Here is a 13,591-nt window from a genome sequence, read left to right as displayed (position 1 = left end):
GTGTGACTTAGTGGTTGAACATCGACCTATGAACCAGGAGGTCACAGTTCGATTCCCTGTCAGAGCACGTGCCCAATTTGTGGGCGCGATCCCCCGTGTGGGGCATGTAGGAGGCAGCCGGTCAGTGATTCTCTCTCATCATTGATGTTTCTATCTCTCTCTCCCTCTCCCTTCCTCTCTGAAATCAATAAAAATACATATTTTTAAAAGCAGATGGAAGGGCAGAGTGAGATTTAGAGCTTTGGAGAACCTGGGCTTGACCAGCAGTAATGTTGATGGAAAAATTACTGAATGACAGAAGCAGAAGAACCCTATTGACTGGTTTGCACTTGAGAGAAGGGAGTCGTCCATTGAAGAGACTTGCAGTTAGATAAAGTGATGTTTGGAAGAGGAGCCTGGCTGTCCCCAGGACTGGATCTCAGCTTTTGGAGAGACCTACATGATTCCTGGGTCAGTCTACCCACTTCTTTCTCCTCGGGATGCTTCTGGGAGGAGCCCTGTTCACAGTTGCCTTTCAAGTCTCCTTTAAAAAAATCTACTGTCATTGGTGTCCAATCTCCTTTCATGTTTTTTTTAGACATGTTACTCAAATCTTGGCTTGAGGACCAGTCTCCAGTCTGTTTCTTTTAAAAAAAAAAAATAAGTTTTTATTGACTGCAGAGAGGAAGAGAGAGAGAGAGAGAGAGAGAGAGAGAGAGAGAGAGAGAGAGATGATGTGATTGATCAGCCGCCTCCTGCCCCACACTGGGGACCGAGCCTACAACCCAGGCATGTGCCCTGACGGAATGAAACTGTAACCTCCTGATTCATAGGTTGACGCTCAACCACCAAGACACACTGGCCAGGCCAGTCTGTTTCTTTCAGGTAACTTTGCATATCTTGTTTCTGATGCATTTTATTTTTTTTAATAAATAGTTTAGTTCCCAGAGGACAACCTTATTTATCTAATTCTAGAGAGCCTTATAGTTTTCCCAGGCGCTGCTGATAAATTACTTAGAGGATCACAAACCAGAGACAGGGAATCCAGTCAGGAGGTGAGGACAGAAACCCCAAAATGAATATTGAGGGCCTACATTCTGCCCTTGTCATCCCCATAAGTTCCCAAAAGGTTCAGGAACTTTCTATATTTTGCCATTTATTCTTCCATCTTCCAGATTGTCCCTTGTACCTGGAAGCAGCAATATCAAAATCCTTGGTCAGGTTACATGCCTGAGTTTTGGGTTCAGATAATACAGTCACTATACTCAATAGGCTTCAATGTTACTGTTTAGTGAGCATCACTTCTGAGGATGAGAATTCGCATAGCTGAGCCTTTGAGAAGGCTGGGGTCCTAAGTGGCCTTTCATTAGAGAAGTCTGTGGGACTAGTAGGAGAAATCCATTTCTCCTGATGTGGATTGATAAAGGGAGGCCTGCTACCTGGGTCTTTGCTTTATGTACACAGCTGACCGTGTTTGATAAAAGAGAGAACTTTGGGATTCTGAAGAAACTGAATGTTTTAGATCCTGAAAATTGTTCAGAACTCAACTAACACAGCCCCATTGTTTTGTAGATGAGGAGCCAAGGTCCAGAGAGCAGGTGACTTGTCCAAGTCTACGTAGGCTGCCAGTTAGGGAAGGAGCCATAATAGAACCCAGTATTCTTTCTATGAGTCTGTGCTGCCCCCCAAAAGAATGGCAGCCCAGCCCTAGCCGGTTTGGCTCAGTGGATAGAGCATTACCCTGCAGACTGAAGGGTCTCGGGTTCCATTCCAGTCAAGGGCACGTACCTTGGTTGCAGACTCCTCCCCAGCCTGGACCCTGGTCGGGCTCGTGCAGGAGGCAACCAATCGATGTGTTTCTCTCACATCGATGTTCCCCTGGTGTGGAAGCACCCCCCATTGAGGGTCATATGACACTATATACCCCCAAACTAATAAAAATCAGTCCACAGTGAGGAGAAAGAACTGGCTAATTCACTCTGCGTCACTGCTGGAACGGAGATCTTTTGCTCCCCCTAGCAGCCATGTTGAGGACTAGCATCTCTCAGAAGAAGGCCCTGGAGAGGAAGGGTCTGTCTTGACATTGGGGAACCAGGATAAAGAAAGCCACCTTAACTGCACGCAATTGCCCAGCCCTGAGCTACTGGTACAGTGGAGCCTGGTGGTAGAGCCCAAGCTTTGGGGTTCACACCAAGCTCCCCTTACTTGTGCGACGTGGGGTGAATCATTTCAACTTCTCTTCGTCTCAGTTTCATCATCTTAAAACTGGATGGGTAACTCCCATTTTGCAGGATCAAAGGAAATAGTGTACAAGAAGAGACAGACACCCTGCCTGGTATGTAGTAGGTGCTGAGTGATTGTTCCCATGAGAGTGGAGATGAGTACCTACATCGCTCTACAATAGATTGGGGCAGGAGGCCAGTCTGTGAGCTCCTTGAGGGTTTGTATTCCAGGGTCAGGACCTAGTTACAGTGGACTGCATAAGTGTGTTGGGGTGGGATAGCGGGGAGACTGGCCTGCCTGGAGCAGAGGTTTAATGTTAGGGACAGAGACTGAGGGGCTTGGCTTCCATTCTGTTGGTAGTTGGGGAGTCACCGAAGTGATGCTTACCTGATACATGCAAATAATTGGACCAGGGCTCAGAAGCAATCTTGTTGCTGCAGAGTCAGATGAAAAGATTTAGTGTAAAAAGATGCTCTGTGGTCCTGGCCCTCCATCCCTTTAAGAAGCTGTGAAAGCTAAAGGTTTGACCCATGGTCGTGCACCCTGTACCTGGCACTGCACTAGGCCTAGCCTCACAGCTCCACCCATAAGGGGCGGGAGTCTTATCATCCCACCCCCATTTCACAAGTAAGAAAGCTGAGGCTGGACAGAGGGAGTGCCTTCCCAGGAATATGTGGCTAGTAAGTAGCAGAATGAAATACTGAACTCACCCACTCTCTGAGCTCCGGCACCCTGATGCTTACCTACCTCACCTCGCTGGGTGTTGTGCCATTCACTCTCCCAACAAATATTCTCTTCTGAGGTCTACCTACTTCCTGGGGGTCCCTCTCTCGTGTTATTTATTTTTTAATATATATTTTTATTGATTTCAGAGAGGAAGGGAGAGATAATCACTGATCGACTGCCTCCTGCACGCCCCCAACTGGGGATTCAGCCCACAACCCGGTCATGTGCCCTTGATTGGAATCAAACCGTGACCTCCTGGTTCATAGGTCGACGCTCAACCACGGAGCCACGCTGGTCGGGCTCTGTCTCATTTTATACTCAGCATAGCTGACGCTCCCCTCACTTAAGGTTGCATCATGGTTCTCTCACCTAAGGACAGAGCCTGCAATGTGTTCATCTCTGTCCCCTCTGCAGTATGTCATGGTTGGGTGAGGAGGTAAAGAAGGAGAAAGAAGACAATAGGGGATGAAGAAAACACTTCCCACACTGTCCCACTTTTTCCAAGTTCCCTGGTCCTTCTTCCTGCCCTTCCCCACCCCCAACGCATCAACGCACTATGTTCCTTCCTAACTCCCTTTCCCTGCGCATAGGCGAGGAGGAGCAGCAGAAGGGTGTGGTTCAGATTTCACTCATCCCCTCATTTCCCTCAAAGCTGTCCCCACTCCATTCTCTTTTGTCGCCCTTCCGTTGCCTCTGAGGGGGCCTCACAATGAAGAAGGCAGACCAATGTAGTAGAAAGGAGCTCAGCAGCTGACTCACCCTCTCAGCCTTGTTCTCTTCATCTGGAAAATAAGCAGGTTGGACCAAGCAATTGGCAAAGCCTTTTCTATGTTGTTAATAATACCTGGCATTTGTCTGCTGGGTTCTAAAGGGCTTAATCATCCCAACAGCCCTGTGAGACTTGGCCTCATGTTACAAGTGGGGAGACTGAGGCTCAGATTCCTAGAGGGGAAGGGCTGGTACATGGCAGAGCTGATATCTGAGGCTCAGTCTGTTGTTCAAAGCTTGGACTTTGCCCCTGCCCACAGCTGTGGCTGCCACTCAGCCACTCTGAGGAAGGCCTCACTCCTCACCATGACCCACCAGGCCCACATGGTTGGTTCCTGGCATCTCTCTCTCTCTCTCTTTTAATGTTTTTATTGATTTCAGAGAGGAAGGGAGAGGGAGAGAGAGATAGAAACATCAATGATGAGAGAGAATCATTGATCGGCTGCCTCCTGCATGCCCCCTACTGGGGATCGAGCCCACAACCCAGGCATGTGCCCTGACCAGGAATCAAACCACTGAGCCATGCCAGCCGGGTGGTTCTGGCATCTCTTTGACCTCACCTCCAACCACTCTTCCCCGTACTCACTCCACCTCAGCCACACTGTCCTCCTCCCTGTCCCAACAACTGGTCAGGCCCTTTGCCATCTCAAACCCTTTGTACCGGTTCTTTGCTCTCCCTGAAATACCTTACTCCTCATTTTCATGATGCATGTTAGCCTTCGAGGACACTGCATAGGGCAGAGGGAGAAGAGGTGAAAGCATATGCTGACTGTCATTTTCTTTCTCTGTTTCTCTTTCAGATCGGATGGTGAGAATTCCAGAACAGTCAGGTCAGTACCTCCTTTCTTTAATAGTGATTGGGAGATGGGACAGGGACTGGGGTGGGAGCCTTTGGTTTGTTATGTCAGGATCCATGGACAGAAGTGGGGGCCAATTCCAAGGGTTTTGTCCTGTTGGTATTAGAGGTGCCGTGGAGGGGTGGAGGGCTGGCAGGTATGGGGAGGGGGGTTGAAACTGTTCGTCAGTCTTTCTAACCCTAGCTGATTCAGGACTGGGCTGAACCCCCAAGGGGTTCATGGGAGCTGCCCAGATGGGAAAGTTGACCCGCAGAGAGTTCAGCTCTGGCCCTGGGACCTTCTCAACCTTCTCCTCCCCGGAGAAGAGGGCACAGTACATGTGGGGCTTCCCTGGTCTGGCTTTCATGCTCCACCCTGAACAACTCCAGCCCTGAGCATTAGGATTAGTAGCATTTGGATGGACTTTTGATGTGACACATTTGACATATTAGAAATATACATCATGGTGACAAGCGCACATTGTGTGTGTGTATGTGTGTGCTTGCTAAAAAGGTTTGCAAGCTTCAGTAAGTTTTCAAGGTGTGATAAATCTGCCACTTCAGTAGGTGGGAGGAAACTGGGTTAGAGACAAGGGCTATTTGTGCATTTCCCAGGCCTTAAGCCATCAGAAGCTTCATGAAGACAAGTGTTAAGTGAAGGGGCTAAGTGGGAATGATGGGGGTTTCAGAGGAGGGCCCATTAGTCTTAGCATTCAGGTAGGGAGTGATGGGGTGGGCCTCTGAGATGAGATGGGCCCAGATGACAGAGGCATGGGATGGGCACGCCAGGTCCCAGTCAGGGCTGTGACCAGCATATATAACACCTTTGGGAAGAGTAGAATCCACTGAGTGGATCAGTTGGAGGAATGTTCCCTTTCCACGGGGCTACTTCGGCCCATCACCAGGGTTTCTGGCTCAGTGAGCAGAGCACAGATTGGATTCAGCCTCCACTCATGCCCTCTTGGCTGTGAACCTTTGTGCAGGGCACAGCTTGCCCAACCATATGCAGCAGCCCAGGCCTGGCATCCAGGCAGTGGATGTGGGAGAGGGCAGAGGAGCCTAGCATACAGACAGAGGTGCAGAAGAACACACTGTTACTTAGTATCCCAGGCAGAACGGGGGGCAGGGGGGGAGTGAGCACACTGATGCCCAAGGCCAAGGCCAGGGCTGTGGAATGGGACAATACTTGGGCCATCAGGAAATCAAGGGGAATGTGATGTCCGCAGTCAGGCCCAGTGAATATGACAAGACACACTCAGCCCTGACCGATTTGGCTCAGTGGATAGAGCGTCGGCCTGCGGACTGAAAGGTCCCAGGTTCGATTCCGGTCAAGGGCATGTACCTGGGTTGCGGGCACATCCCCAGTAGGGAGTGTGCAGGAGGCAGCTGATCGATGTTTCTCTCTCATCAATGTTTCTAACTCTCTATCCCTCTCCCTTCTTCTCTGTAAAAAATCAGTAAAATATATTTTTTTTAAAAAGACACACTTAGTCCCTGCAGTGCCTGCAGTGAAGGATATGGCATGGGCATGGCCTATCTGAGCATTTATTATTTTTTTAAAACATATTTTTATTGATTTCAGACAGGAAGGGAGAGGGAGAGAGAGACAGAAACATCTATGATGAGAGAATCATTGATTGGCTGCCTCCTGCATGCCCCACACTGGGGATCGAGCCCACAACCCGGGCCTGTGCCCTGACTGGGAATTGAACCGTGACCTCCTGGTTCATAGGTCGACGCTCAACCACTGAGCCACACCAGCCAGGCGCTCCTAGCATTTAAGAAGGCACTGGTCTCAAAAAGGAGCCGGGTCCCACTGTCGCACTGTGGGCTTAGAGAAAGGCAGTTTGGGCTTCCTGTTGATGTGCCTGCTTACTTGTTGAGGGTCAGATTGACAGTGTCTCTCCCTCTGTGCTCTTCCCAGCAGGGGAGTTCCCGGGACCTGGAGCTCAGGGTATTTAGTAATTATCATAATCATAAGTCATATGGTGATATAAGTTGGGCCTTTACAGCTTACTGAAGTTGTCAACGACTTTCTTTTGTTTGATCCTCCCAGTGACACTGTAGGCGGAACCTGGGCTGGCCTTATCATGACTGTTTTACAGTTGAGGCAACTGTGGCTCAGCCTGGTTTGCCCAAAGCCACGCCACTAATATTTGGCTGAGCCTGGATTCAAACCCAGGTCTGCCTGGCACACAGCCCAGAGCCCGGCCCACGTCGTCCCTGCGGGAGCTGTGGGAAGCCTTGCAGATCATAGTAATCCTCCTCAGCCTCCTCCTAATATTAGGAATAATAGCAGTTATCATTTGCTCCTCGCATACTAAGAAATCTGAACATGTTCTTATTTCATGCTCACAACAGCCCTATTAGACATGGATTAGGATCCCTGGTTTACAGATGAGGTTCCCGAGAGGGTCGGTGATGCCCAAGGAAAGAAGAGCAATGGGGCTGGAAGGCATCGCTCTGACTCACACCCTGGGCTGTCTGGTTCCAAAGCCAGCGTCTGCATTTGGGCCCACAGTCAAGGAAGCTACAGGGCCCTTGAGGACTCAGCAATTGGAGAAGCAAGGGTCAAACCTGGGTTGTCGAAGGGACCTGAGACATAGCATTTGTGGGGCATGATGATGCAAACGCAGTGGGAGCCAGGGCTAGGTGGGCTGTCTGAGGATGCTCTCAGTACCTGCATGTCAATTTTTTTAATATATATTTTATTGATTTTCTACAGAGAGGAAGGGAGAGGGATAGAGAGTTAGAAACATCGATGAGAGAGAAACATCGATCAGCTGCCTCCTGCACACCCCCTACTGGGGATGTGCCCGCAACCAAGATGCCCTTGACCGGAATCAAACCTGGGACTCTTCAGTCTGCAGGCCGACGCTCTAGCCACTGAGCCAAACTGGTCAGGGCTGCATGTCGATTTTTTAAAAATATGTGTTTATTGATTTCAGAGAGGAAGAGAGAAGGGGAGAGAGAGAAAGATAGAAACAGCAATGATGAGAGAGAATCATTGATCGGCTGCCTCCTGCACACCCCACACTGGGGATGGAGCCCACAACCCGGGCATGTGCCCTGACCTGGAATTGAACCGAGACCTCCTGGTTCATAAGTTGACACTCAACCACTGAGCCACACTGGCTGGACCTGCATGTAAATTCTTGAGCTCACTTCAGTTATGGGCCAGGGATGGCTTCCGAGAGAAGGTGGCTTCTAAGCTGGGCTGTGGAGGACAGACACACAGACTCTGCATATGGAGGGCATTGCTGGCACTGGAACCAGCATGCCCAGGAAGTGAGGGTGGACTTACAGAAGGTGGCAGTCAGTTGGACTAAAACAGATCTGGGCAGGAAAGGCTCAAATGTTCAAGATCAGAACGCTGGTCAGGACTGGGTCACAGACGCCTTCTGTCACCAGTGAGGAGCCGGGGAAGTTTGGATAAGAGGCTGGGCTCCCCAGCAAAGCAAGGGAAGCAAAGGGCTCCATTTTTGGTCAGGTCACTTTATAAATATGTGACTTCTTTTTTTGTTTTTTTATTCTGCACCCGAGGCTATTTTGATTGATTGGGCAATGGGGAACTCTGTTGATTGATTGATTGGGCAATGTAGACTTCTATTGATTGATTGATTGATTTGATTTCATAGAAGGAGAGAGAGATAGAAACATATTTTCATTGACAAGAATCATGGACCGGCCGCCTCCTGCACGCCCCCTATTGGGGATCAGCCCACAACCAAGGTATGTGCCCTTGACCAGGAATCGAACTGTGACCCTTCGGGGTCTGCAGGCTGATGCTGTAACCACTGAGCAAGTGCGCCAGGGCTAGATACGTGACTTTGGACTACTCTGTTCATCCCTTAGAGCCCCAGTGCACTCCTCTAATGAGCAGTGTGTGCGTGTGAAGGGGAAAGGTTAGGAGGGTAGCAGGAACACCAAGGAGAGGGATTAGGCCGCGGCTTTGTTGAAAGTAGAACAGCAAGGAATGAGCAGCATCTGTGGATTGAAAACACCCCCCCCCCCCACACACACACCCTGTGGCAAGGCCCAGGCCTGAGGGCTTCCAAGCACCGAGTGCCAGAGGAAGTGTGGAGTCTATCTAATTAGAGCTGAACAGCTGGTATCTCGGGAGGGCTGTGGGTAGAAGGTGCCTGGACTTCCTGCAGATCAGTGAGAAGTTGTCAGACCTCCAGGCACCTTAAGCCAAGGTCCAGAGAGGGACTGGCGATGGCTCAAGTTCCCGAAGCTAGCTCTCAGCAGAGCCTGCTTCCTTGCTGTGTGTTCTTTGTGAAGCCACTCAACTTCTCTGGTCCTTATTTGTTTCCTCATCGGTGAAATGAGGATAATGATTCTGACTTCCTTGGGTTGGTGAGGGAACTTACAGTAAAGCGATGCTCAGCACCAAACAGTGGCTAACACATTGGAGTGCCCTCTGCCTTTTCCTAACCTAGTCCACTGTCAGTGCTGAATAAGGAAAAAGGTGAAGTGTAGAACTTGAAAACAGAGGGGCAGGAGGAACCCCAGGCCTGGAGGCACTGCCTCTGCACTTAGGGTCAGACTGGAATTGGGGAGTGATGGGGGCTCAGGGACCAGGCTGGGGTTGCTAGGCACGCAAGATGGAGAGCTGGAGGAGGTGGCCTGTTGCTAAGGAAGGAGGGAGGGGGAGGGGAGCTGCTGACACCCTTGGAGCTGGGATGTCCCCATGGCAACAGGAGCCGCTGCAACCTCGGGGAGGAGAGGTGGGAGGAGCAGCCATTGCTGGCTCTGCTCCCAGAGGAGTCCTCCCACTCTGGGCCTCAGTGCCCCCATCTGTCCAGCGGGACTTTGGATTAGATTATCTCTAAAATTCTTCCTTGTTTTGACCTCCTGGTAATCTGGGGTGGCTGAGACCTCATAGAGGACTTTCCGTGGTTCCTGCATTCACAAGTGCAAGACACCGCCAGTGCCCAGAGCTGCACTGCCTCTTCCCTCTCATGCTGTCTGCTGTTCGCTGCTGCCTGGGTGCCCGCCCTGTCCAGCTGTCTCTTCCCACCGCTTCCTTTGCCTGGAATCTTGTCACTTACTGCCCCGCCCGCCCACCGAGGTCTGTTCTTACAACCACTGTTTAAACATTCCCACAGAATCGCCGTTTCTCTCACTTGTCACTTACTGCCCCGCCCGCCCAATGTGATCTGGGGCCCAACTCCAGTCCTGCCCATTCTGGGAAGCCCTCCCCGCCTGCCTCCTCCCTCCTGGGCTTCTTCGGGTTGAGCTCCTGCTGCCATGCCTAGCAATCACTGCCGCAGCTCATCAAGCCGCTTCTAGGAGCTGGGCTCCACACAGGACACTTGACAGGCTAAAGCCTTTACAGTAGATTGATGGTGTCATATGGCAGATCCCATTTTACATGAGAGACAGTGCCCTGAGAGCTTGTGACTTGTCTGCGATTCTCTGGGTGCTGTGTGATGGAGCCAGGCCGGGAATTTGGCTCTGTAAGTGCTGCCACCACCCTCCCCTCCCGCCCCGTTCGGCCTCCCCCTGGGCCTGAGGTGGGTGTTAGCAACATCTCGGTGATCGCTAAAGCTGTGCTGGGCACCATGCTGGGTATTTCATCTATTCTCTCATTGAATCCTCACAACAATCCTATAGGGCACATATTCGTGTCATTTTACAGATGAGGAAACCGAGGCTTAGAGAACTAAAATGATTCTCCCCATGCTAGAACTAGAATAGGAACTCAGACCATCAGAGTTGCAGCAACCACACTGTGCTATAGCAGGTTAACCCAGTCATGTTCCAGAAGCACCCCAGAGCATCCCCTATGTACCAGGCCTGTGTTGTGGGATCCTTGGGGCGAGAGAGAGAGGGTTACGGAAGTGGGGTGCAGACACAGATGAGCCGGCTCTGGCAAGCCCCAATGGGAGTGTGGTGCCCAGGAGAACCCGTGGTAAGGATGGGAGTCTGGAGGGGGCAGAGTTGGAATCTGACAGTGGGACAGAAGAGGAGGGAGGTGGGGGAAGTTGGGAAATTTTCCCAAAGAAGGCACCTTTCCAGGAAGCTCACAAGAAACAAGAACGGATAAGAGGGTCCTCCCCCCCACCCCCCATTCCTGTCTGCATTCCTGTGCCCCCGCCTGGCCCAGCTCCAGGAAGTGGGTGACCCCTAAACTGGCTGCGTGCCTGGCTGGCACTAAAATAAACCTCTCTCTTCCCCTCCCCTCACTTCTGTCCCCTCTGTCCTGGCTTTAATTAGCAGCCCTGGGGATGAGTCACTTGGTAGTTGGGGAGGGAGGCTGCGCAGCACCCAGTCAAACCTCCACTCCTGGCCCCAGCCTTTTGGGCAGCACCACTGCGTTCATGCATGTGGGTGCTCCCTGCCCCTGCGTTCATGCATGTGGGTGCTCCCCGCTCCTGTGTTCATACATGTGGGTTCTCACTGCCCCTGCATTCATGCATGTGGGTGCTCCCCGCTCCTGTGTTCATACATGTGGGTTCTCACTGCCCCTGCATTCATGCATGTGGGTGCTCCCCGCTCCTGTGTTCATACATGTGGGTTCTCACTGCCCCTGCATTCATACATGTGGGTGCTCCCTGCCCCTGCGTTCATGCATGTGGGTGCTCCCTACCCCTGCGTTCATGCATGTGGGTGCTCCATGCCACTGCGTTCATGTGCGTGGGTGCTCCCTGCTGGCCGGCCGGCCCTGTCCATGTGATGTGAAGAGTGCAGCGGCAGTGCTGCATGCTAGCACAGCCATGCATGTGCGGGTGTCCACATAGGAGCATATCTGGTTGTCGCTGCCTTTGTTTCTGCGTGCCACTGGATGTCAGTGTGTGCGTGTGTGTGGCTTCAGCGTTTGTCTATGGTAGAAAGTGTCAGGAAATGAGAGAGCATTAGGGTGAACAAACACAACTGCCTTATCATTGCATTCACCCCACCCTACATAAGTGTTCTTTTTTAACATATATTTTTATTGATTTCTGAGAGGAAGAGAGATAGAAACATCAATGATGACAGGGAGTGAGTCATTGATCGGCTGCCTCCTGCACGCCCCACACTGAGGACAGAGCCCACAACCTGGACCTGTGCCCTAACCGGGAATCGAACTGTGACCTCCTGGTTCATAGGTCGATGCTCTACCACTGAGCCACGCTGACCTGGCCATAAGTGTTTTTTATGCGTTTTTGCCCGTGCAAGCCCTGCACTTATATGCCCAATTTTCCCTTCTCTTAACCTGGGTACATTCTGTTGCAGGGAACAGAAACCCACTCAGACTCAGTCAAGAATAAAGGGTAGAGGGACCTCTTGCAAGGCTACATCTCACAGAATCTAAGAACAGTATATGAAGTATAGCCAGGCCACACGCCAGCTGGAAGTAGGTCCAAGAAGTCAAGGACCAAGATTGCGTGCTCTCTTTCTGTCTGTGTCTCTCACTCTCCCTTCTATCCTCTCTCTCTCTCTCTCTCTCTCTCTCTCTCTCTCTCTCTCCATTTCTGGGGCCTATGTCTTGGCTCTCACCTCTCATGGCTTGTCTAGTCCCTGTCATCTCTTTGTCACTGACTCCTCTCTCTGGCCTCGCTTCCTCTGCTTTCACACACAACCTTCCAGCTTCAGGGTCCACCCCCATGTGACCACAGCATGTCTAGCCTATGGTCACACGAGGTGGCAAGGAGCTGTAGGTGGGAGTCAGTTCTCTTTGAAGTGGGTAAGGGTTGAGAGATCAAATGCTCGATACCTGGTCTTCTACAGTGACCACAGCTTTTATGTGTCCACAGTAAGATTGGAGCCTGGGTAGCAGTCAGCTCAGGGACCCACCCACAATATAAGATTGCTCATTCATCAGGGTTTGGGTTCCTACTGTAATGCAAATAGATCTGTGCTCACTACGCTTTCACATAGCATGCTTTTGCATCAGAACACCCTGTTTCACCAAAAAATTTCCCCTTATTACCGCGGCTCCCAGTATGTGGTGATTTTCATAGCCTCAGAATGATGGGCATAATGTTACCCATGGTACAGCTGCTACCAAGTTCTTGGTTGCTTCAGGAATTTTTATATTTTATTAGTGCAGGGACTGAATTTATAGTTACCTGCAGTATATAATTACAAGCGCACATTATCAATATTATCAGCTTGATGCTTGAGTTTAGTTTTCCATGAATACAAACCCTGCAGTTTTTGCATTAATTACAGAGGGAATTAATGAGCCCTTAGACAAGTTTTCACCTATGAGTAAAGAGTTTGGAACCAGCGGTGCCTGTAATGACTGGTCTCCAGACGCTGGGGCAATGCCTGCAGCTCTGACCTCGGCCCTGGCCTCAAATTCTCTGGCTGAGGATAGAGGCTGCGCACCCCCTCCTTGGGAGCCTCCTGTTTCTGGTCTGTCACATAGCAGATGCTGTCATTTCTAGTAAAAATGATACTGTTCGCCCGGTTGGTGTCGCTCAGTGGTTGAGTGTCAACCTATGAACAAGGAGGTCACAGTTCGATTCCTGGTCAGAGCACATGCCCGGGTTGTGGACTCAATCCCCAGTGTGGGGTGTGCAGGAGGTAGCAGATCAATGATTCTCATCATTGATGTTTCTATATATATCTCTCTCTCTCCCTTCCTCTCTGAAATGAATAATAATAATAATAATAATAATGATCAAAACAAATGAACTAAGAAAACACAGTGAACATTAAAAAATGATACTTTTCTTATTGTTTTTAAAACCATCTTTCACAAGTAAATGGTAAACACGAGTGGGTGAAATCATGCCCAGCTCCAGGCAGAGTCTCCTTCCCTCCCTTTTTTCACTATTCCAAATATTAACAATTGTTTGGATTCCAGAAATGTCTACTATGTGTCAGGCCCTGTTAGCACTCAACACATATTATCTTTAATCTTCCTGGCCGCCCTACTAAGTTGTGGCGATCACATCCGCTTTATGAATAGGGAACGAAAGAAAACTAGAGAGGTAAAGTCACTTGTGAGAAGTCATCCATCCATTCATCCATCCCTTTATTCAATCATTCACTTAAGGATGATGTGCCAGGCAGTAATGTGCTAAATTAAACGCAGTTGGTCACAATGATGAGTAATAACAGAGT

At 50.3% G+C, this 13,591-nt stretch overlaps 1 protein-coding gene across 1 annotated transcript in view; it reads left to right on the top strand.

Moving 5' to 3' along the window:
* IQSEC2 (IQ motif and Sec7 domain 2) overlaps nt 1-13,591 on the top strand; it is an 84,175-nt gene that overhangs the window by 21,762 nt on the left and 48,822 nt on the right. Inside the window, exon 2 of the mRNA XM_015559038.1 lies at nt 4,497-4,526. The gene's annotated coding sequence lies outside the window, so the exon portion shown is untranslated. The remainder of the gene's footprint in view (nt 1-4,496; nt 4,527-13,591) is intronic.

This window comes from Myotis davidii, unplaced genomic scaffold (assembly GCF_000327345.1).
Source record: "Myotis davidii unplaced genomic scaffold, ASM32734v1 scaffold1094, whole genome shotgun sequence".
Classification (NCBI taxonomy): domain Eukaryota; kingdom Metazoa; phylum Chordata; class Mammalia; order Chiroptera; family Vespertilionidae; genus Myotis; species Myotis davidii.
This window is presented reverse-complemented; position numbering and strand designations above follow the sequence as displayed.